The sequence below is a fragment of the Nipponia nippon genome, unplaced genomic scaffold (assembly GCF_047370975.1).
Source record: "Nipponia nippon isolate SJK-2023a ecotype South Korea unplaced genomic scaffold, ASM4737097v1 scaffold_9, whole genome shotgun sequence".
Classification (NCBI taxonomy): domain Eukaryota; kingdom Metazoa; phylum Chordata; class Aves; order Pelecaniformes; family Threskiornithidae; genus Nipponia; species Nipponia nippon.
This window is the reverse complement of record NW_028262413.1, coordinates 11780522-11804993: the sequence shown is the minus strand read 5'-3', so window position 1 is coordinate 11804993 and position 24472 is coordinate 11780522. Positions and strand designations below refer to the sequence as shown.

At 41.9% G+C, this 24472-nt stretch overlaps 1 long non-coding RNA gene across 1 annotated transcript in view; it reads right to left on the bottom strand.

Moving 5' to 3' along the window:
- The window catches only part of LOC148050098 (uncharacterized), a 209978-nt gene that overhangs the window by 142724 nt on the left and 42782 nt on the right, over window positions 1-24472 (bottom strand). Inside the window, exon 2 of the long non-coding RNA XR_015701349.1 lies at window positions 2670-2895. This is a non-coding gene — a long non-coding RNA (uncharacterized LOC148050098). The remainder of the gene's footprint in view (window positions 1-2669; window positions 2896-24472) is intronic.

The following is a 24472-nucleotide window of genomic DNA, read 5'->3' as shown; positions in this document are numbered from 1 at the left end:
TTTTTCTGAGAAAAGTATTTTAGAAAATGCTGGCAATGATTTTAAAGAATCTATCCTCCTAATGATTCATGTCCTGTACATACACTGACCACCTGTGCTTCTGAACATCTGCAGTCTGAACTCTCTTAGTAAATCTTTCAGACACTGGGAAGAGATGGGCTTTAGCGTTTCCTAAATCAATGGCCTCTGTGACTCTTAATACATTCCATTTTGGGCATCCTCAAGATGATTGAGTTTTGTTTGTTAACTGGGTCTAAAATCGACTTACATCATGACAGACCATGAAAGCATGAAAGGTACAGCCAAATCAAAGCAGTCCTCCTGCTCCAGAGGTGTATACGGCACCACATGAGATTTCTCTGTCTTGCGTAGCATGCAGTTACCTCTCCGTTACCTTTACCCCCAAGCGCAAACATAACAGAGCTAACTGTCTACAAGCCTTCACAGCTCATGATTGAAGACCAGAAGATGAAAAGCTGCCTGCACCATGCCTCGCACACTCCTGCTACGGGATAGGATTAGGTCCTGCCTCTGAGCCCATGAGCTGAGCTCCTTTCACTTGGCATCACTCAGTTTCTCTGTGAACCTATTTACAATGCAATCTGTTTTGATCACACAGGCCATTCATCTAGACCTCATACAAATTAAATTAAAGCCTCAGCTTTCATCAAAGCAATCCTTGTTTGTGTTACAAGACATGTATTTTGATCTTATCATAGCCCAAGCCTTAAATCCCTAACGCCACTCTACCATGAGCGGTACCTGCTGTTGCTCACCTGTTTACAGCTAACTCCTGAAGTACACTCTTCAGCATCAGAGAAGACAACTGTTTGACTTTTTTTTTGGTCGCTATTCACCAAATCATGTGAGAAACCAGAAAGAGTGGGAGATCCCCTGTGCCCTGTGACTTTTCAGGCATACCTCTTTGGAAAAAGGTTGGGAGATGCACGCAGAGCACCAGGGCGGGCAGCCAGGCAGCAAGAGCAGCAGTGAGAAACTGCAGCAGAGCAGAGATGGGCAAATAAGCAGAGCCTTTCCATCATCTCTGCAAAAGACTCTTCTAGAAACCAAGGAAACTTCTGAACTTGAAAGCATATTTCCAGAGGAAAACAAACCTAAAGACATTTCCTTTCCCTGACACAGTAAGGGGCAAAAAGCAGAAAAAACAAAAACCAAACCCCAAAAAACCCCCACAAACAAACACACACCAAACCACAACCACCCACCAACACCCAACCAAACCAAAATCTAAACCACACATGCACACGAACACAACAAACAAACAAGAGTAAACTTTGTCTATTGGGGATGCTCACATTAGGACTCCACACCAATGTCATTTACTCTCCCCACATCAACAGTCTGTGTTGCTGAGGAATCACTGCCACAAACGAATCAAAAAAACATCCTGGTTTTTCAATTATTTAGGCTTTGCAATAATGAATTTTTCTTCTCCCCCAGTAAAGGTAAGCATTACAAAACAAGGCGTCGGCAGCTTTTATGAGAATCAGCTGAAGCGACAATGGCAAAAGTTTATGCTAAAAGCTCAGTTCTTACCTCATTCTGAGAAACTGCATAATGAAAAGCATTGGCCAGTGTTGTACAGTGACAGTGACAGCAGTAGATAAAAATCCTCTCCCAAATCCTAGTTTTACACCTTATTTTACCCTGCATTCCACAACAGAAGGGAATGGTCACATAAGCTGCTTTCCAGAGCAGCTTGTTGACTAACAGCTGGTTGAGGATGAGGTAATGCTGGGTAGCAGCTTTACGATTTCACCTCTCTGCTGCAGGTTTCATCTTAGTTACAAATCCTTTTCAGAAAGGGAACGAAGGAGGTTTTTACCTCCAGTAGTTCACATAACTTGCTAAGCTAGTGTGCTTTGTATTTTCCATCCTTTCTCTCCAAGAGGAAAAAAAAAGTCATGAAAAGTCAACACATTAAACTATTCAACTACTTTGGAAGCATAATGCAAACTCACACATCCAAAGTTTTGTTGTAGTTATGATTTTCGGAGTAACACAGCATTGTATTATGCAGCTCATGAACTGAAACAGTGCTTTTGAAGCTGCTCTAGCTTATCAGTTAAATATGCATTGATTTTTTTATTTATTTTTTAAAGAGATGTATTATTAATTAGGCAACAGAACAGAGCAGCTTCCCTGGAATTATTCCAGTCTGTGACTGAAAAACATATGCAGGATGCCATCCAGAATAAAACCCCTCAGTAATTCAAGGGGAGGATTTCACACAGCAAGCTCAATGGCTAGCCTGTCAAGAAAAAGTACATTAGGACACAATCGCTTCTCTTTCCAGCTTATGCTGGGCACAGCAGAGTAATTCAGGGAATGGATTAGGGATAGGTGACTCTCTACTTAGTCCCTAAAAGTTAACAGTAGCATGAGGACTGCTTATGGGATTGCCCAAGCAAATTCTATCTCCTTCTCTTCTCGTATCCATAACACAGATTTGCCTTGACAGACTCCTGTCTCGCAGCGAAGATGCCAGAAGAACCAGCAAATCCCACCCAACATCTCCATGCTAGTTCAACAGCAGAGTGATGTTACTACTTGAAATATCAAATCCATGCTCCAATTTGAGATGCTGGACAGACAAAGAACAACTTACATGAATTTAATGACTTCATTATAAATTTGCTCACACTTACCTTGTAGGCCCAGCTCTGATCCTGCTGGCCAAGTGCCTACGTGCACTGCAGAGCTGGAAATCAGGAGCACTCAGCTCGATAGAGGCAGGGAATATTTAAAGATGCTTTCTTATTCATAGAGCCAAAGACAGTCCCCATCACAAAATTAAAACAATCTGCATGCCATCGTGGCTTGTGCTTGCTGACATTGCAACAGAGACAGATGCAGAGGTAACCCAGTCCAGACCTGTAAATGAATGACAGGGAGAGCAATTAGCATAGCAGCCAACAAAGAAGTACTCCATCCTTCTTCAGGGTGTTATATTACATCAGCATTTAAATGTAAACACATGTGTAAAATTGAATATTCAGTTACTTTTTGCACAAGCCTAAATGAGAATGCAAGTTTCAGCTAATGAAGCACGAGCCATAGATTGCTTGATAGAGCACAAAGCAGAAGCCTGTTAAAAAACCGCCTCTTGCCTGTTTGCACAAGCCAGCTGGCAGGCCAGATTCACCTAAGAAATTGTGACAGTGCAACCCAAACACACACCTACAACCCCACCTCAGAGTATCTCTGTATGGCTGTTGCTCATGGTGTTACAACAATGAGTTATTAACATTTATTTTGAAGGGTGCCCTCTCTATGTGACCTCATGCTCATACACAAACGAGTAAGCACAGCTTAAGCAGTTGCTGTGCACCAGCTGCCTACATGCACAGCCTTAGACTACTGCAACTGCAAGGAAACACAACTTAACCTCACCGACAATGAAAGAGCATCAGCTCACATGGATTGTAGGCACGCTGTCAGAGACCACGAGCCCACTGCAGTTAAACTGTGCTAAGTCTGAGCGTCAGCTGTTCCCACTGACAATCTTTTTAGTTCCTCCCATCCCCAAAAAGAAGAATTAAAAGTCCCCTGAAACTTCTCACATTCGGCAAAGGACATTGCCAGCAGAACCATAGCATGAGGCATTTGCTTCCCTGTGGGTCAGCCTGCAGGAAAAACCCAGGTGCCCATCTATCCACCATGCCTCCCAGCTATCGGGCAAATAACTCAAAGTTTTCAGATTCACAAAACCCAGCCCCACGTAAGGTGCTGAGAAAATGGCTGTAGGGCACACAGACTTGTTCAGCACCAGAAAGGCAGTGCAGCAGAAAAGCATCTGCCCTCAAACCTGTCTGATGTGACCTTGTGCAACTTCCCTTTCATATTAATGCATTTAAAAAAAGAAAATCACATTCTTCATATTGACCTTCTGTATAACATAGGGCAGACTGGACTTCCCATAATTAATCTTGGAATTAGAGCTGAGCTTTCAGAAAAGTATCTGATCTCCATTTGGACATTTTAAGTCACAGAGAATCCACCAAAACCTGCCATCAGCTGCTCCCTTGCTTCGTTCTCTGCAGATTTGTTTGACATTTTTTGACATTCAGCCTCTGGGCCTTGTACTAGCAAGACTGAAAAACCTTCTATTAGCAAAACTTTATCATTTTTGTGGGTCCAGTTTAATTCTCCCAAACTTCAAGAGCTCTGCCTTGTTACACAAACTGTGAAGAGAAAAGTCAGCCCAAGTGCCTCCAAAGACCAAGTGAGTCCACAAAGTCTCAGGTGCCTGAACTTAGGATGATACTGGCCAAATTATCCCCTAGGCTTCTCTTTATAGAGGTGAGCTCTTAAAACCCACCTATTGGTATTCCACAGAATTAGGGATTTTACCATCCAATTTACCCACCACACACCAAATGCCTGTGATGCAGAGCAGGGTGTGCTCCAGATAAATGTTTCCATGTGCAAACCTCAAACTTGCATTTCCATCTGACCGCCCCACACAGAACCCAGATGCACAGATGTGCTCCACAAATGCACTCAGATATCATGTTTCTTTTTGACAGGTGTTGGAAGTAATTCAGTAAAGTTGCATTAATGCAACTTTAAAGCAAAAAGACTCCAGGCTAAATTAAAAAAAAAAAAAAAAAAAAAAAAAGAAAAAAAGAAATCCAGAGGGAAGGATACACAAGCTGTCGTGGCTCTTATGTAGGACTGGTCATTTTGCCTTCCTCCTCTTCCTTTTCACATTTCCCTTCCAGAGGATTGAGCATTGAACTGTCAGTTCAGATTTTCAGCCTTAAGAGATGAATTTCCCTTATGACTTGAGTCATGCCCATACTAACCTTTTGCAATTGTGTATGTGTAGTTAATCATATGCAGCTACACTGAACTTGATTGTTAAAAGGCTGAGTAAATATAACTACACCCTCGTTATCTTGTTTAAAGGTAGAAAGATTAATTTGAATTCTGACTGGAAATACTGATTCAATGAATAAGCCTGAAATGTAGCGGTTTTCAATTACACTAAGAAATTGGTCTTTTGAATTTCCAAATTATGCAAGGCAAAGCAAGTTCAATTTAATCTATACGTGGGGATATATTTGCCATCTTCATAGCGCTGGATGTCAGTGGGCAATAGCTAAGAGGCAAGCGAAAAAAATGTAATGTTGGCTGTTGGTGCCCTCCAGGGGCCTGGCCGAGTACAGCTTTCAGACAAAACATAATTTTTGAGCATTCAAGCAAATACAGTAAATATTGCATATTATTACCCTGCTTTAAAAGAGTGCAAGTGCCATCATTCATGCTACCCTCAGAGGACAGTTTCTCTTCGCAGCCCCACAGACACTGGGATGCTTGATCAAACGGGAGCAATGCAAGGGAGGTATGTATTTATATTTGACTGCTTCCACTTTCCCTGCCTAGATTCCTAAGAAAACAAAGTTTATGTTCGATCACATCGTGCATCTGTCTGTCCTCTTCCATTAGCGTGGAAGCCTTTGCCTGGATTCCAGTAAACCTGGTGGACAAGTAGAGGTGGCGAATATAGTACATGCTGACAGCACTCATGAAAATAGACATTGAGAAATGAAAACAACTAAACTTAATGCCCCACATGCTGGGAGGCTGAAGCACCAATCAGTCCTTACATTCACTACAGACTGAACCATAAGGTAAAAAAATCCACAGAAAACTCAATTTTGTAACTTCTGTCCACAGCATAAGTTACTACTTATGTCCATTTTTGTCTGCAGCTTGCTCCAGCTTTACATCAGACTACTGATACTCTCCAGTGGGCTTTACACCCTCTGGAACAAGACAGAAAGCATCCTTTTGCCCTCACAGACTGCAGATTAGTTCCTTGGTGTAGGGACTATTCCTGTTTTCCCTTGCCATTCCATACCACAGCTGCCACAAAGCTAGACGTCAGAGAGGGCAAGGAAAAAGCAAGACCATCCGAGTATGGGAACAGTCCCCATTAGCCCAGAAGATACCCTGTGCATCCTACACATAACACACCTCCAGCAGAGAGCTCTCTGATCCAGGATTTTTCTGGGTATGTGGAACTCTTCACTGCCTCCCAGTGCACACGACTCAGTAACTGCAGACAGCATGGCTGAGAGGAGGTGTATCATCAGGGCATAGTTATGTGAGAATTTCTCCTACTTCACATTCTCATACATTATGAAAGCATGCTGCCAAAATAAGGTTTGCATTATTGTCCAGTCTCACCTGCAAGAGTAGCTACACTTTAGAGATACTTTTTCTGCAAAATTAGAACTCAAAGTTTTTGATATACTAGAGGTGTCGATATCGTACTACAAACTCATCTCCCTTCTTACCCTCACAGCACAAATGACCCAATAAAAGTCTTAGTTGTGGAACGCTCCTCTTTCATTGAAGTGGGTATGGCACAACTACTTTGTTTCAGGGGTTTGAATTTTCAGTACCTACTAATAGTTTTCAGCCCACTATGCATAAATATTTAAATTAAGAGCTTAAATTTTCTTACAGGCATAAGTAGGCAGGACCGGGCTGGATTCTGTGAATGCCTAGCAGGGCACTACATGTTCAGCTCTGAGCCCTGTGCTTTCTTCTCCATAAAGTCCAGCATCAAATTCCAGGCCCAGATGCTGCTGACCTAATACACCAACATGATATTTGGAGATCATGAGACTTCAAGAGCTAAAGCTGCTGAAGGATGTTCTACGATGCCAGCTGCACAAGCCAGCTTCTGACTAGAACTGCTGAAAGAGTTACCTTCTCCCTCCCCCTTTCCCTGCACAAAGCTTTCTGGTCATGTCAAGAATAGAGACTTTAAAGACGACGAGAATCCAAAAAGTCTTTGACATAATTAATATCAGATAATTGTTCTGAGTCTTCTTTCATCTGCCAATTACAAGTGGAAATTGAGTCTGGGGAGCTACTGCAGATCATCTTTATGCAATTACGATTTATGATGAACTACCCAGCTCCAGCAGCACTCCCCAAGCTACAGCACAACGATTCTAAATGGAGGACCTGTAGCAGCAATGACATAACATCAATTCCCAGTATTTAACATGCCCACAAGCTAGAACGTACACTCCTGGTTTGCTGCTGTGTTTGACCGCATAGCTCACGGATGAAAAATTACTTCAGAAATCAGAATGGCAGGTAATTAGCAACACATGCTGTCTTCCATTACTTGTTTTGTTCTCCTCAGATCATTTCCCATCCATGCTCTTTCTCACTGTTTTCAAGGTTTATTTGTAGGCAGCTTCAAACTTGAAAAGCAGCTTGGCTTCCAGCAACACCACTACATTGTTTTTGCAACCTGACATGTTTGGGGTTCAGACTGAGAGTAGTCCAAAAATAGCTAAAAATTTGACAACGAGCAGTCAAAAACCTGACTAGCTTCACCGAGCTATGTACCAGTTCACCCTCAGCAGAAGTACAGCTCCATCTTTTAACCTCCCAGACATACTGTAAGACATCAGCCTATTATTAAGAGAGGAACATCAGTTAATAGACTGATGAGAGCTGCACGTGCTGCTTCCTGGGAAGGCAACAAAAAGGAAAACGATACTCCGAGCCTGCCTCATCTCAGCCATTTTCACTTACATTTAGTCAAGACTGATTAACACGGGGATTCTGGAAGAACAATCTCTATTATATTTCATGCCTTTCACTTGCTGAAGTCTGAAAGAAAACCAAGCATGTTTATTTTGATCACCCGCAGACCAGTGCGAGAGGCAGCTCAGCAGGTTTGCCAGTGCTGGATGCTGCTGAGAAATGCACCCTCTCCCCAGCACCTGCAGGTGGCACAGCCTTCTTGCCTATTTCTAATCTATGCTCTATAATCACATTCCAGAGGAAAAAAAACTTGTAGATGAAAAGAGGTTTCAAAGATTATATACTGATTTATGATGTATTTTGTTCAAGCCCATCAATTTAAACAATTGCTTTGTTTTCCAGAGGCTGTGCTGGATTAGATTTAGAAAACATTGACAGGAAAAGATTAATGCTGGAGAACACAAAGTTGAGTTAAGGGAGATTGACAACGAAATACGCACCCAGCCCTGTGCTCGGAACTGCAGAATACGAAGACTCATGAAGAGCACGACTTGCATTGATCACAACAGTAGCAAACATCTTTGAATAATGAAGCAAATAAAATAATGCATCTTTGGAATTAAAGTTCATCTAGTATTTTTAGCTAGATAGCATTTCACTGCAAAGTTTTTGCAGTGACTGATCTTCTAACTTGTGACAAGGTATTTTACCTCCACTGCCAGGTTGTCAAGCAGTGCAGGTGTAGAGTCATTCATGTGCCACCCCCTCCAGGTGGAAGAAATAGAAAATTAGTACTTCAGGTGGCTTAAATTGTGTGTGTTCACCTTGAAACATCTTTTTAAATGATGTATCCACCTTCAAGGAATCAGAACTTCTATCATGTCTTTCTGCAGACACTGGTCACTTCAGAAAATTCAGGCTGACATGCAGTGAGGTCTAGCATCAGCATGCTGACAGTATTATGGACTTCTTCACACTAAGCCATTCAACTTCCCTTTAACTTTACATTGACACAACATTTAGCAGACCTCCATTTTGTGTCTTCAGGCTGTGTTGTACATACATAAACACAGAACAAAACTGAAAGGAGAATTTTTCTCAACAACAATCTTGAAACACTACAGCTCAACTATGAAGGATTTCCACTGGCAATTAAGTTCACCCAGCAGCTTTTTCAAGGCAGGGTACAAGCCCTGGAACGGCCACGTCTAGTGACAGATTTTTGTGGCAAGTTACACAGGTTTGCTCGAAGGAATTATCAGAGAACATGCTCCAGTGCGCTTCTTGAGACAGCGACTGCTCCATAGGTTTCCCCACAAATACATTACACAGGTCCTGGGGAGATTTCTCCCCCATGAACTCTTACAGGCTCACGACAAACAGGATCTCCAAAGCGATCCAACCAGGAAAAAAAGAAAAAAGAAAAAAAAAAAGCAGCTTTTTTCACATCTGGTCTTCAGACTGTACAGCTGCAGGGACACGTCAGCCAGTACAGCTAACATGACAGTACGGAGGCAGGACCACCAACCCCAGTCCCAGCACCCACGTAATGATGTGCCTTGGACTCCTCTGCTCACAGCATCCCCTTTCCCAGCCCTATAGCCACCATCAGATATAGGATCTCACGGTCTTTACATTGAAGCTACCAAGACATTGATTCCAGTAGGAAAATATGCATCGATATATTTACACTTGGTTCAGTTGCCAAACTGGCTCAAAATGGGAAACATTTTGACGCAACCACTAAAATTAATGGCTTCGTAGCAAGACTGCGATACCTTGGCCACAGAACTGAGTGATTCATGACAGGTGACAACATTTCAGTAATGATAACTACTTTTGAAAATAACACTACAGCTAATCAGGGTGGTCTTGTTTCCCTTAAATACATTAAAAAGTCATTACCTCAAGAACTCATTACATCAACACAGCACTTCTTAAAGGGACAGCATCAGACAAAGCTGAAGGGCTTTAGAGATGCTGATACTCCATCCTTCAGTCATTTCCTTAATGGCCCAATTCTTTCATTCAACAGCCAGAAACATTAAGCTTCTAGTTTCTCTGTTCAAAGCTTCTTGCTGCCCTTCACTGGCACAGAGTCTTGCTGAGCTTGGGAAGGAAATCAGACTACTCGCATATATCAGCACATTTTCTCCCCGAGCCTAAATTTAAAGCAGACAACATGTTTCAGAAATATTAATTTACATGAGATATTTTAAGTGCAGCACAGGAGTTTCCCAGAGTTTTCCTTCTCATGCTTCTCGCTTCATTAATCAATGCAGCCCTGCCAAAATATATTATAGGAAGATGTCTGCAGCCACTGTGGTCTATCTAAGGCATAATCATACCTCAGAGATGAATATTTACAAGCCAATGTCTCCCCTTTAACAAGGACACAAGAAACCAAAGTGCCTGGCAGTTGCACAACGCTGCAGTTAACTCCTCCTGCACTGGGAGTATTCTTGCACTAAAAAGGGAGCAAAGCAAGGGAAGAGCAGCACACAAACTGGGAAGTCAGCACCTTGAAATGCAAGGGAAACAGCAGACCTAGAAAAGAGCATGTTTCAGGTGGGAGAAGTCTGGAGGAATAGCCATGGCTTGCACAGGAGCTACCAGGGAGCCAGTCTAGCTCAAGTGCTCGTGAGTTACCTGATAGAGCAATAAAGGAAAGGGAAAGCTCCTCTCCACCTTTACCAGGCTTTCCATAACTTCTTACTACATTACATATCATGCTTTTGAGAGACTGCAGTCAAACAGCAAAATCCTGCTGTGGTAGCACTGTGCGCATCCCTCCCTACTGCTCTAGACAAGAGGATGGTTCCCACACTGAACACACAAAAAGGTTCCCACACTTTTTGTGTGACAAAAGTTTGCTGTCACAGAGCCACAGGGAGGAAATAACAGCATAACAGCAACGCCGAGAAGCTCTGAAGATCAGCAATATTTGAACTGGAATAACACAGTTGTCACTGCTCTGTTCTCACAGAGCAGAGCACCCGTAACAGCATGTCACAGCAAGCTGTAAGCACAAGCCAGAAATCCTCTCCCAGACTTCACGCTCCTCCAGAGCCCTGACACCCACATCGTGTCGCCCACGCCCAGCTGCTCTCATCTGGGATGCCATCAACACCAGGCACTGCCCTCTGCAAGCCTCCCTCCAGCCCTCCTCCTCTGCTTGCTTGTGCCTGTAGCACACCTGAGCTCTAATCATCTGACAATCCCAGTTTCACTGATTAGGCTGAAAATAGGCATGACTGTCTTCTCATTAGCTGTATGCAGAGCATAGCTAACAGGCAAAAGCCTCGTGGCATTTCAATTTGAAAAGGTTTCTTGGTACCTTATTTCCTTCTTGTTTACACCTCCCGTGTTTACGTTGATGCTGGCCACCAGAAACTGCAGCAGAGCGTTTTTCTGTTTATAACACCGTTTGTTTCTGCTAGAGCAGCAGCAGGATCCCAGCTTCACACTCAATCTTTAAGTGACAGAATAGCTTGTGTGGTCACGCGAAGGCACATAAAAATTGCTAAATACAGCCAAATGCTTCTTCAGATCTGGACAGAAGTATCTTTCCAATTTCAACATGCTTGCATGCTCTAATCTTCGCATGCCACAGCTCTTGGTTCTAAGCTGAGAGTAAAGAAGTAGAAGCAGTTTTTGCACTGCTTGTTCGTCTTTGCATCAATCAAATCCAAGAAATACCAGCAAACCAAAGAGTAAGTTTTCCTCCACTGATGGATACACCTCTCTAGATTTTCAGATGTGGTTCTTCAGATTTTTCCCAAATAAGACATACATAGTATTGTTAAGAGCTCTGCACGTCATTCCAAGAAAGCCATTTGAGTGTGTGTTGGATAAAGAGCTTGCATCAGCCTAGTAACACTTTCTCCAAGCTTAATCAGCTCAGGACTAACAAGTGATAATGACAACCTATATGCTCTTAGGCTTTAGAAAAAAAAAAAACCTAAGGCTGTGGTCCACACTTCTGTCATTCTGCCACACTCTTCTGCAGAAGATACTCCAGTTAAATACTTGCACTTCCATTACCCTTTGGTCCTAAACCTAGGCACTGCCTCCAAGAAGTGAATCATTTCTTGCTGAATTCTGCTCCCTCCCAACAGGCTAGAGTTCAAGTTCACACGTAAGTTCACCTTACCAAGTGACACCAGTTATTGTAACAGACAATATACTCAAATACCGCTCCTTGCAAACACAACTCTAGACCTGTGAACCAAGACCTGACCCGTTTCCTTAATTAATTGCAATGACATTGATCAAAACTCTCCTCAAGGAGCGAGCGGCGCCGGGGCCCTTCGGCTCCACACCCACCAGCCAGAGGGATTACTGCTCCCTCTCTTGGCAGGGTCTTCTGCAGCTGTGCAGAAAACATCTGGCAAGGGTACGCAGGGAGAGAAGGGGACACAGCAAGAGATGAGAGAAGCCTGCAGATTTGAGGTCAAGTATTTGTGTTGCATGGAGGGATTGAGGGGAGACGGGCTGTTTGGGGGATTGCACGCCCCAGCATGACTCATGGGGGGGATGAGAGGGGTCATGGAACTGAGACAGGCTGGGACAGGGTGAGAAAGCCCTTTGGTCTGAAACAAGCTATTCAGTACTTCCCTGTTGCATGATCTATAGCCATACAATTGGATTTTCCAGAAAAATCACAGCAAGTTACAGCTCCTCTCTTTGCTCTCCATTTATCTAGGGTCCACATCTGTAGCAGAGATCTTTCAAGAGTGAACACTAGACCTTCCTGTCCATACCACTCGTGGTCTCCAAACGAGCCAGCTATGAGCACCCCTGAGCACTGCCATGGAACAGAGGAGCCACACCTAGTAGTGCTAAGTCTAAAACTATCTTAAATAAATCCTCCCTTCTTCTGGACCAGTCCTTTCCATTTACATCACCCTCCACCTGGGTAGCATGAAGTACCACTATAAAGCTGCTGATAATTATGTTTTTACAGAGATTAGATATTAAATGTTTTCTGATTACATTTAGGGCTCAAACACTCCAGTTCAGCATAGAAAGAAAATTATTCCTATTTTCCCCAGAGAAAAAACATAGTTTCCATTGAATAGAAAAGGTATTTCCCTCCCCAAAATTGCATTGGCTTAAGACCAAGAACAGCCAGATTTCAGGCCCATACCAATAAGAGATTCTCAACTATAAACTCAGAAATTTCCCTTTTAAATTCCCCTGAAAGAAAGGAAAGAGCTCCTATTAGTATTACTCCTAGAGCTGAAAGACCTTCAGATATCAAATCCTAGAATTATTCAGTTACTCTGTGCTGAAAGAGCAATTTCAGAGTACTTGTGGAGGTGGGTATTTAAACATTAATTGGTAAGCTTCTCTCTTGCTCCCAAATCTGCAAGAATATGTTCTGCACAACTGGAATCAAAGCCCAGCTTACAGAAGAATTAATACTTGAAGCCATTTGAGGACTTTCTCTTTTTCCTCTTAAAACAAAGACACTGCTCATTCTCACACCAGCATCCACATACCATCTCAAGGCAGCCTGTTCACACAGTACGCACAGCACACAAAAGCCTTGTACTCACCCAGCCACAAGGACAAGAATGAGACCAGCATCCAGGAAAAAAAAAAAAATAATCCTGCCATATTGGAGACAGAAATAAGTATTAAACTTTCACAGCACTCTCCAACAGGACACAGAAACCTCAGAACAGCTCAGCCCCAATGCCACCCAGCCCCAAGAAGCCCTGGGTGGGGGCCAGGCCAGCTCATCATCCCCTGCAGCTGTGGGAGTCCCAGCACCTGCTGGCAGTCAGTTAATCTGTGCCCACCCGGGCTGCTGCAGCCGGGCCACATTGCATGTCCCCCATGCCAGATGGACCTGATGATGCATCACCCATCGCATCTCCCTTTAGGCAGCATCTCATGGAAACCCCAGTGCACCTGAGGAGCCTGGCACACAGATACAGTGGTCACACAGCACCGGGGTTTTGGCTTTTCTAAGGCATCGTGACAGCTCAGAACTTTCTATTCTGTGACAAATATTAACATTTCAAGTGTTTTCCCAACTCAGAATCCATTGCTGAAATCTTGTATTCTTAATGTGTTAAAGTGTTTAGGATTTTAAGCACTCTAACTTTTCTTTGTACCAGGAAGAATACGTAGTACTTGAATTACAACAAAAAGGTTTGAGAAGTCTATCACTTGCAAAGACTTGCCTACACAGATTTGCAAAGTACAAGTGTTCACGTAGATTGGTGAACACACTAAAACTTGGTAAGTGCCACTGATGTAATTTAAACAGTGCAACAAAATGCTCAGCTGTAACTCAAATTCAGCAGCACAGCTCAATGCCCACCACTACTTCTGAAGCAAGAAACTCCAATTACCCATTCTGTCTCATGCTACAGCAGCTTCCCATTCTTGTTGCTCCCACCCAGTATTCCCATTTTCAGTTGCTGCAGGAGAAATCATTTGCAAGGCAGGCTGTGATGCTAATCAGTTATTTCTAAGAATTAGTCTGGAATCTTGGCATTCTCTGTCTCCTCTACAGGACAGAAGGCATCTCACGAATATTATTTAATCCCTCTTAAACAATTTTCTTTAAATCTTTCCAGGTTTCCTTCAGTAAATGGGAGACTATAATGCACGTGAAAAAAATAAGATAAGAATCTGCTAGAATCAAACTTTTTTAGTGCTGCTAGTTTAGAACAAAAATGTATAAAGCATACAATGTAACTCACATCAGATGGAAATTGTGCTGGCTTTTAAAAAAATAAAACTAAAGTGGCACTGAGTCCTTCGCTTACTTTTCCTCATCTGCTTTTCAGTCACCTGTAGACAATACTTCATTTGTGAGAAACACAAGTACAGCAATACTGTGTACAGTACTATTAAAATTATGTAATTTGCAGACAATATCAGCATGAGCAGGGTCAGTTCTTATCTGAAAAGTAGTACTGAATGAAGCCTTTAAGAAGACATGCTTTTTTTGAGGACAAAACAATTAAGCAGCAGGAACTGTTTCTGTTTGTCTGGCAATCTCTTCCTTTGGAAATACTGTGACCACTGCAAACTGGTTTTACACTGGTGCCCACTTCCTGACCTAAATCTAAGTGAAGGTCCTGGGTCTTCCCTTCCTCAAGTTATAAAAACAAAAGGAACGGAGACATTGAAAGCAGCCCACAGAAACCATCCAACCACGTTTGCTAATGGGCCACTTTCTAGCTTTCAGCAAGGGAATGCTATTACATTCCTTAATCCACCTGCAAATCCATGATGATTTTAACTTGCTTTCAGCAACAAGATCTGTGTGCATGGACTGTACTATCTGACGAGCCAGCCACCCGTACATGATTGATCAGCATCCTACCTCGGGTGTGTCAGAAGCACAATAATATGACAAATTCTCTTCGTCATGCTTCAGCTTTTGCTGGTTGTTAACACAAAACAGGTGTAAAGCAAAGGAATAAAAAATACCAGCCCTCATGACAGATACTGGAGAAGAGGACTGTGAACAAAGGGCTAACAAAAAGGATCCCTAGAAACCAGCCTTCAGCAGAAAAGACTGTCTGAAATGCCCTTCCCTGTCTCCAGCAGACAGTCAATCACAGGGTAATTCCCTCCAATTGTTTCACATTAAACTGTTAGTTATACTTAGAGCTGTGTTCCATTAGTCTTTAACGAGTTACAAGAAAACTGCCCTCGATAAACTTTGGTACCAGATGGGTACCAAAGTAGGATATGTACTTTTGAAAACGCTAGGTTTCTGCCTTCATTTTTAGGCTCCTGATTAGCTTTTGAAAACTTGATCTGCAGAGAGACCAACCAAAATCAGAGCTTTGTTTTAGGGTATGTACCACTGATTCAGCTTATGCCATTTACGCAGACCAGTAAGACAGAGAAAGTATTGTGTGTCCACTCGTGCTGGCAATTAAAACTCAAGAGCTTTAACTGACTGTCTTAGTACTGCAACCAGAAAATGTTGCTGAGGTACCTTTTGCTGACAGTCAGCTCTGGAATTACTGATGCCCTCTCAATTAGCAGAATCTGAGAATTATAACCACTGTTCCCATAAACTGAACTCTTATTCAGTGTAGTCCTGGATTAAAGTCCACCGAGGCTGATAGGAGTCCTTCCTTCACTGAGTTTGGGAACAAATACTCTGTGAGTTCTCTGAAACCCACTGAAATCTATCATACACTTCATCCTGCCTTTAGTTTTCCTTTTTCATGCTTGATCCATGACCTATGCTCTGTTCTGAACATGAGAGCTTATCTGCAGCCACATCTTTCCCATTTTGGCTCTCAGGCTTTTGTATAAAATGTTTTCAAATACAGTCCACATGTTTTTTAATATACTGAACTTGAATTTCATTTTATGGAACCCAAGCAACTGTGTTTGGTAATTTCTTTTCCCTTAGATCTATCCATCTGATTTTTTTTTGTTGTTGTTTAAATACCAGCCATGTAGTTACTGTACTTCAATTTTCTGATGTGGCCTCACTTCAAGTTTTGACATTTTGCTGAAAAGTTTCAACAGCAATTAGTCAAAACACGATGACGTTTTGGTTTTCAGTTTAATCCATACCAGAGCATAGACCAAAGCAGTTTCCTTCCAGCGAGCACAGACTTTCTAATTACACTCACTAATCACAGGAGTAGTAAGAGCTTTTTCGGTGGAGGAGTGCCTCTCTGAGTTCATGCTCCAGCCTAATGAACATGATTTGATGCTCCTTCACGCTAAGTGACAGTTTCCACATCAGCAGCTGGGCGCGAGGCAGGGCTCCTGCAAGAAGCCTTGGCTCCGGTTTACAGCCCTCACCGACTCTCCCCCCGCTGCATTTAGACTCCTCTGTTTCCCCTAGAATCAGCTTTGATGATCTCCCAACACTTTCTGATTTAACCTTTTGCTACTTTTAAAAAATATGCTGACTGTAACCAATTGAATGAACTTACCCGGAGTTAGGCAGCAATGTTTCCAGTGGTTATGGCACAAAACTGGGAGACCAGAAACTGAGACCAGTGCTGTAGGGCTGCATCTCAGATCTCATAGCTGAAGAAAAAGTAGGATATTTAACCCTACTCTTAACTGCTGTTGAGTTAACTCTGGGTTCTGAGCCGTTGCAGCCCTCCCAGTGCAACGAGAGAGGCACCTCTCTTTGTTTGCTCCTCTCGCCCCTCCAAACTGGAATATAAATGTTGTCCTTAGGGGACAATTGCTCTTAGTGGACTAAGGGGATCCAGATCTTTATCACTAAGCACTTTTACATCCGAAGTATGTCACACGTTCAAGGTCTCCAACAGCAAAATTGATCTGTGTTGTTGGTCCAGAAATGACTGCATTAATGCACAGGTACTAAGTGGGTTCATACCTGCATCTCCAGAGACGTGCTGGAACATCTGCTATTTAAAACATCAATCGGGACCCATAGCAGTATTTTGCATAAAGGGATATATATGTGGATGAACAATTTTGGTTACATATTTAGAGAAAAAAGAATTTGAATACAGAAAAAAAAATATCCCAAAGTTTCCATAGAGAAAAAGAAATGTTATAAAGCCTATTGGATTATTTATCCCATAATATTATTAGAATTTTCACAAATATTATCACCATGGCAGCAAGTAATTACTTGGCATTCCTTAGGTCTACATAAAATTGTGTCAAATGTTATCAGTAAAACAATACAACTTAGCTGCTTTAACACTGGAATAAACATTTCCAGAGTATGACATTTTTCTTGTCAATCTGGTAAACTAATAGACCATTACATACTAAATATTAGAGAGCAGGGAAATGTATCTCACACATATACACAGCGATAGCACCCATGAAGAAGGATGGCTGTTTCCCACTGACTGTGTCGCTGATTGCAATGTGAGTACATGGCACAACCTAGCACCCTAAAAATAACCATAGTGACTATCACAACACTATTTTGTCTCCTAAGTCGCTTAGGAGCTTATTAAAATTTTACCCCAGTTCCAAACTTGTCTGAATGACAAGAAAGTTCTGAGCTAAAACCAAATTGCACATCCCGAACCTCTTTTACAGCTTCCTATCAAAAACCATCTTTCCCGTCAAGTAGGAAATGAAGGAGAAACAACACTTAAGACACAGCACAAAACGCACCGCAGAGACGCACGCCATTACCAAGCAGATCTCTCAGACTTGCTCTCTAACTCAATACCATTATCGCAAAAGGCCTCGAAGTTTAAAAATCCCTGCAGCTGCAATCTGACCCCTAAACAGGGGAAATACTGGTTCTGTAACGCTGTTCATATTCTCCCATTTTGCAAATACTGCATCCGTACCGGACATACACAAATACTCCAGATGCAACTGCAGCTATCCCCACAAAACCTGGAGCAGGCCAGATTTCCAGGAACGGGGACACCAGCCCAGCCGAGCCCTTGCAGGGTCCATTCACTGTGTTCCTCATGTTGGGGGAAGAGCAGCAGGAGACCGCAGCCCACAGTGCCAGCATTGTGTCACCCAGGGATGGCAGAGCTTGCAAATACCCTGACGAGACAGTTTTCCAGATGCTCTGTGCTATCAGCCAGCAGTAGGAATGATGCCCAGGCCAAATACGTAACACAAGGCAATGTGAACCATGACGACAGCAAGACAAGGCGATGTGAGACTGAGCTCACTCTTTTAGCTAACTGATACAAATCAAGAGCAATTCCATAAAATGACAGAACTTCTCTCCCCTCTACATTTACACACAAAGGGTAACTACCTACCTTTAAAAATAAACAGGCCTGATATGGCTTGCATCCCCCAGGTTGCAGCAAGTTTACCCATGCAAACACTGTCCGGAAAGCATCCCTAAGCGAAAGAAGTCTGTAAATGATGGATAATGAGGTGGGCTAAAGTTCATGTCTTTCAAAAAGACTGAAAGTAGGAAAAGGATGAATCTGGAATTCTGGTTCTGTAACATAATCACCCATCCGAAAATGAGGATGCAGATAAATACATGTACTTTTGAACCAGTTATGAAGCGTAAGGGCTAGCTCAGCCCTCACTGAAACCAAGGTTTATCCTAAGGTGACTACAACAGCATGTATGGACCACATGTTGCAGCAGCAAAGCTCCTTGGGGGCATGGCAGGGACTGGAAAGTTCTGCGAGAGAAACTTTCACCCATGAAATGCAATTCCTGATGCCCTTTTTATCAGAGAGAGCACGTTCTGCTGGCCCTGATTAGCTGGCAGGGAAGAGCTGAATTAAGAGCAAAGAACGCAGGATAAATACTTGTTACCAGAGAAGCACTATGTGATTGCGTCTCAGTCACAGAATTTTATTCACCGATCTCACCGTTTGCCTGCTCACACTACTCCAGTATCTCTGGGTATCATCATCATAACATAGTGTAGCCATTAAAAAACTTAAGAATGCAATGCACAAGGTAAGCGCTGCTTGCATATGAGGAGACAAGCTTTAAAGCACCAATTTTAAGTGGATGTGATACATGAACTACAAGTCATAAGCATGTCTTCGAACTATAATACTGACCGAGCGGCTCCCTTCACGTACTTAATGTTGCTATATAGAGTTAGCAGCTGCTTAATAGTTAAATGCTTCAGATTATTTCATAAATCCCAATTTTTATGCTTTTACAGTATGCCTCACAAAACTGAATTACCCAAAAAAACAGCAGAATAAGGGAAATGGCCCTGAAAATGTAATAAAAAAAGAAGAAAATCCGTGACTTGAAATCCTGTTCCTTTCTCACCTAAAATGTTTTTATTGACTTTCCATACTTGCCATAAATCTCCTGCAATTTATACACAGCTTTTAATTAAAAAAAAAAAAAAAGCATAGGTTGTATTCGTGCTGCTAGACAACATTTGTTGCAGATCATTCAGAACTTGGCCACCTCTAAGAAAATGAAAGGTCTAGGCATAGTCTCACTGATGTCCACACAAGATTTATTCCAGACTTTAAGATGAGTATGGCAGGCTGTTTCACAGATGCAACTGTTGAGTGTAGTGGTACTTTACCATGTAAGTCTATGTAGATGAAGCACATGACAGCAGATTTAAAGAACTCATTCAGAAAATTCCAGGGGGTTTATCAAAATTCAAATACTAATTTTTTTTTATTTTTACTTTTGGAGGAGCAGAGATGTGGGAGGAAGTCTGAAGGCTTCTGGCTTGTTTTCCTTTTTCTGAAAACCAATAACTTTTTTTAAAAAATAATCAGTAAAAACTTTCTTTAACAGAAAAAAATCTTTTTCTTCAAAAGGCATGCCAATAGAGAAGTTTTGTTCAAGCTGAATAGGTACGTTTTAGATTCCACTCCAACAGTTTGGGGTTTTGATGTATCCTGACTACCTCAGTTATTTGCTAATGTAAGCATAGCAAATTATCTGCTATCATTTAGCTGAAGCTATTAGACTGCAGTTAATAATTTACTGCTCAACTCATCTTTATTCTGAACATGCAAATCATTAATTGATTACAGGTTTTCTGTAGTCATCTGTGCAAATGACTACTCTTGCCATTCATTACTGCCTCCTTTTCCACCTGCCTGTCAATCAGCTCCTCTTTGTGATGCCAAATAACATTTCGGTCTTGTGCTGTTTGTGGAGCGATGGAGCTCAAATGAAAGCACAAGCGGAGGAGCCCGCACAACAGCGATGTAGCCTCTCAGGTGTTTGATGCTGACATTCGGGGTGCGTGATGTTCACTGGGTTTTTGGCCCTTTTGGAAGACACTATGAAAAGTGTGTAACACAACACACTGCTCCTGTGCAGGACAAATAGAGACCATAAGCAAGAAGCCAGAAACTAGAACAAATCTCAAGCGCTTTGCACATCTGCTCTCATATTTGCAGGTACATAAGGTAAAAACGATGGCTGGATCTATGCAGATACAGGATTATTAAATACGATGCTTTTCACGTACACTAGGCACAGAGCCACATCGTTCTTTTTGAGACCCGACCCTTGCTGACTCAAGGGTATTTTGACAGCCTCACACATGCAATGCAGGGCCACGCTTTGCAAAGTACAGCTGTAGTATCAGCCTGTTAGGTGAATCTGGAGTGCTTTATTCACAAGATCCCATACAGCAAGTATTTCCATGTCTGTGCACAGAAGGCAATGGGTGCCATTTGGCTGCCTGGACTGTCAGCTGTCTACGGCAACTATTTTCTGTTGTAACCCCTACCTTGTGTAGCAAATAAGGCAAAGATCTTTATAAAAAAGGAGCCGTGAAATGCCTCAACAGATTAATTTTAAAAGCTCACTTAAAATAAATCTGTTTGTACACAAAAACCTCTTATTGTCGATAGAGAAAAAAAGAAGAAGAAAAAGAAAATATTGATAAAATACAGTGCCACCCTGAAGATTTGGAAAGAAATGGAGCAGTAGCAGGTGCCTCCTCTGGCAAGACAGATAATAACATGTAAGTCCAGATGAGCTTCAAGAGTTACATCTACAGCAGCTTTACCCGTTTTTCCACCAGGCACTGAGAACGGGTTACTAATAGTTTCCTGCTATCTGCTAAAACAACAATTGCTTAGGTCACGGTAAAAAGCCAGGATATCTGGCTGTATTTATTCTATTACCAGCTAATGTTTCTAATCATGTAAGAAATCATGGGATGGCTTTATCTCTAGCTTTAAAAAGACCTACCTCCAGGTCTCTGCGCTTGTAGCGACTGTGTTAGAGGAGGTGAAGCAGGAAAGGCCTGGCTAATATCAGAGCTCTGCTGACAAGATAGCACCAACACATCCCAGCCACAGGGCGAGCCTAGAGCTCTCTCGGGCTCAGCAGGAAAGATCATTTAACAAGTACTTACTGCAACATGATGAAGACACGGGAAACGCACAGCATTTGCATTCTGTTCTAAAATCACAAATCAACCCCCCCCAAAGAATGATCAGAAATCAGAATTTGTTTGTTTGTTTGAAGATAATGAATTTGGGTTTTTTTCCGTTTTGTTTTTTTAACGACACATTTGCCTTACATTTTCAATATTTTTCCTTCCACCCTGAAGATTAGAAAAAGAAAATTTTCCCTTGCCGAGTCTCATAGTATCTTCATCCCAGAAACAGAGACTTTAGGAAAACATAGCAAGGCCTAGATACTCGAAAGGTATTCAAGTGACTAATTCCCCTTGGTTTCCATGTGTGTGTAAGGCTAAATATTTTTAAGATCTGGGGGCCAAATATGAGACTCGCTAAAAATAGGTACCTGTTTGCAAAAACATCTGTAAGTTACTCCTCTTCCCAGCTATCGGTGGTACTTGCTTCAGCTCTCGAACCTCAGTTTAAGGTAGCAACGTATCATCATTTTTTTTGGAGTGCTCTTCTCCTCCTGCAGCTCTGAATCTTTTCCATCCCACCTCCCTGATTTTAGTAAGGAAAGGAGACAGGGAGAAAGAGATGCTCACATCTGTTTAGAGTCACATCTGTAGCCAGCCCTCCTGTATTCAATACTCTGATTTGGCTGTAGGGAAGAAGCAGGTCTTGATTGCACAGAGCTTTGAAGTTTAATGGTGATTGGAACATGTGCTCAAGGACAGTGTCACTACCACATTTATATCAAAAGTTGATTAGGAAGTCTGTTTATATGTTTACTTCCATTTCTGTTAATATACAGGGAAAGGAGAGAGAAATTAGCATATGAAAATGCCAGATGCGACTAATAGCTATCAAAGTAAGATAGGGCTGGGCTCAGATCAAAGGGGTCTGCTAATTTGGAATAAGTCTGATATTGTCTTTTCTGTCTTAGAGTTACTTTAGGCCCTCATGGTAAAAAGATTTATTGGCAACCAGAAAACCACATCTGAGTTTCTCATTTTACAGACTTTACATTCGTATGATGATATTGTTTCTTTTACACAGTTGCAGGATAGCACCAAAAGAACAACATAAATTCTCTCTGGTACCTTTCAGTCCCTGTTCAAAGACGTGAAGTATTTGGTATAGAAGATTTATGCACCAAGGTGACACTCTAACAAATAATGTCAAGACATCTGAAAGTCATCATTTCTGTGCACATGCATGCATTTTAAAAGCAGATCTACAAGAGGATCAAAAACAAGATTAAACCACATCTGTTTGGGTTTAAACTACATTGTCTGCAAAGTTCAAAGTTGTTTCCTTTCGTCTAAAAAAACTTACCCAGCTGTTTTTTATCTTAAATTCCTACCACTATCAAAGAAGTGTTCTCATTGGCCAACCAATGTTATTTCTAGAAGTTGAGCTAGTTAGGAATGGAGCTAAGTAAGAAAATATGCTTTAGTCATCAAAGGTCTACCCTCTGTGACTTGACTTGGCACACTGAGAAAATTAATAGAGAGGTTTCATCAGGTTCTAATGGGAGCAGTGTATCTACTGTATGTCATCATGCCATAAATTAGGTCCTCAATCTTTTTACGCAAGTAATTGACTACAACTGACACCGATAAGGAAAACATGAGACAGAATGAATTGGAAGAGGAACAAATTATGTAATAAATAAATAAATACAGCACAAATTCAATACGTGGGAAAGAGAAATGTTTTGAAAACTGTCATCAATCAGTAAACATTCTGCATAAATGCAGGTGTTGTGCAGTAGTGTTGTAATAGCAGGACTCCTTCAGCTACCACTGACAAATGTACACACACACGTACGTGTGTATGTGTATGTATACATGCACACACACAATAACACTAGACCATGAACTCCTGATGTTCAATGTTAAACAAAAAGAATAGGTGGTACAAGACTGCATCCATCATAATGACAGTGTTCTGTGTTAAAATACGAAAGAAATATGAAGTTAAACTAAAAGCATGTGACAGGACAGCTGCGTACCGAGCAATGAATTTCACTTTTCTATATGCCCTCTGCCTTTCTGAATGGCTTCAAGTAGCACGCAAAGGTCTGTTTCACACACCAGAGCCCCAGTTTGACTCCAGTGGGAACTGGCTGAAGCCTCTCATGAACTAGGCTACATCCTAACTCCTAGAGGCAAAGCTCCCTATATCCTAAGGCCAGTCTGGATTCACAAGCCAAGCAGCAAAACACTTCTCTTGGCCAAGCTGTTCTCAGAGCTGCCCTCTCTCCCCCTCCCAACACACACAGCATGGGAAGGGAACTGGCATCAATCACCCTTTCGACCAGGAGCCCAGGGCAGGAGAAGCTGCAAAAGCTTGGCTTGTTCAAGCAGGCAGAAGGGTATGCAGGTGGAGACTGCAGAGTCCCACTCTCGATTTTGGTACCAAACATCCCCCCAGAAGTTTTCTTTACGTTGAAGATCTGGCCCTATTCTTTCTGAAGTCAGGAATGTAACTTGCCCTTATTCTGCAGCTAACAGGAAAATTGAGCAGTTGTGCACTCTACAGCTGGTCTACTAATGTCACAATCTTTTCAATATGTTCATTATTCACTTGTCACAGGTTCATACACTTGATAGCTCTCAATCTGCAGATCATTCATATCATGGCCTAACAGCTGGCATTTCATGCCATAACACTGTAACTATGTACCCATAATGTATAGAACATATGGGGCCAACTTTGCTTACCGACTGAGTACATATTGTGTGCTCCACAGTCAAATGTAATTTTACACATTTCCAATTTACATTTAACATTGTGTGGGATAAACCAATAAATCATTTGGCCTGGAAGAAGGAACAATACCAGCTAATTTCTGTAAATAATCAGAAGCACATCATTTTTGTTGTGTTTGTTTTCACTGGAATCTTGAACTTGAAAATATTTTGGGTGGTCTTTGTTCTAAATTTATTCCCCTCCTCTTTCCAAAATCTAGTGTTTCAGAGTAACCTCTATTTGTCTTATCAGTTCCACACAAATGGAAAAAAACAGTGATTCAATTTGTTGACATATGTTTAAAGACCACTCATAGAAGGCTGGCTCTCTGCGTACAACTCAGGAGTTAAAACTATAACTGGATTCTCCAAAGGGGGAAAGTTCAAGAATGGAAATAAATC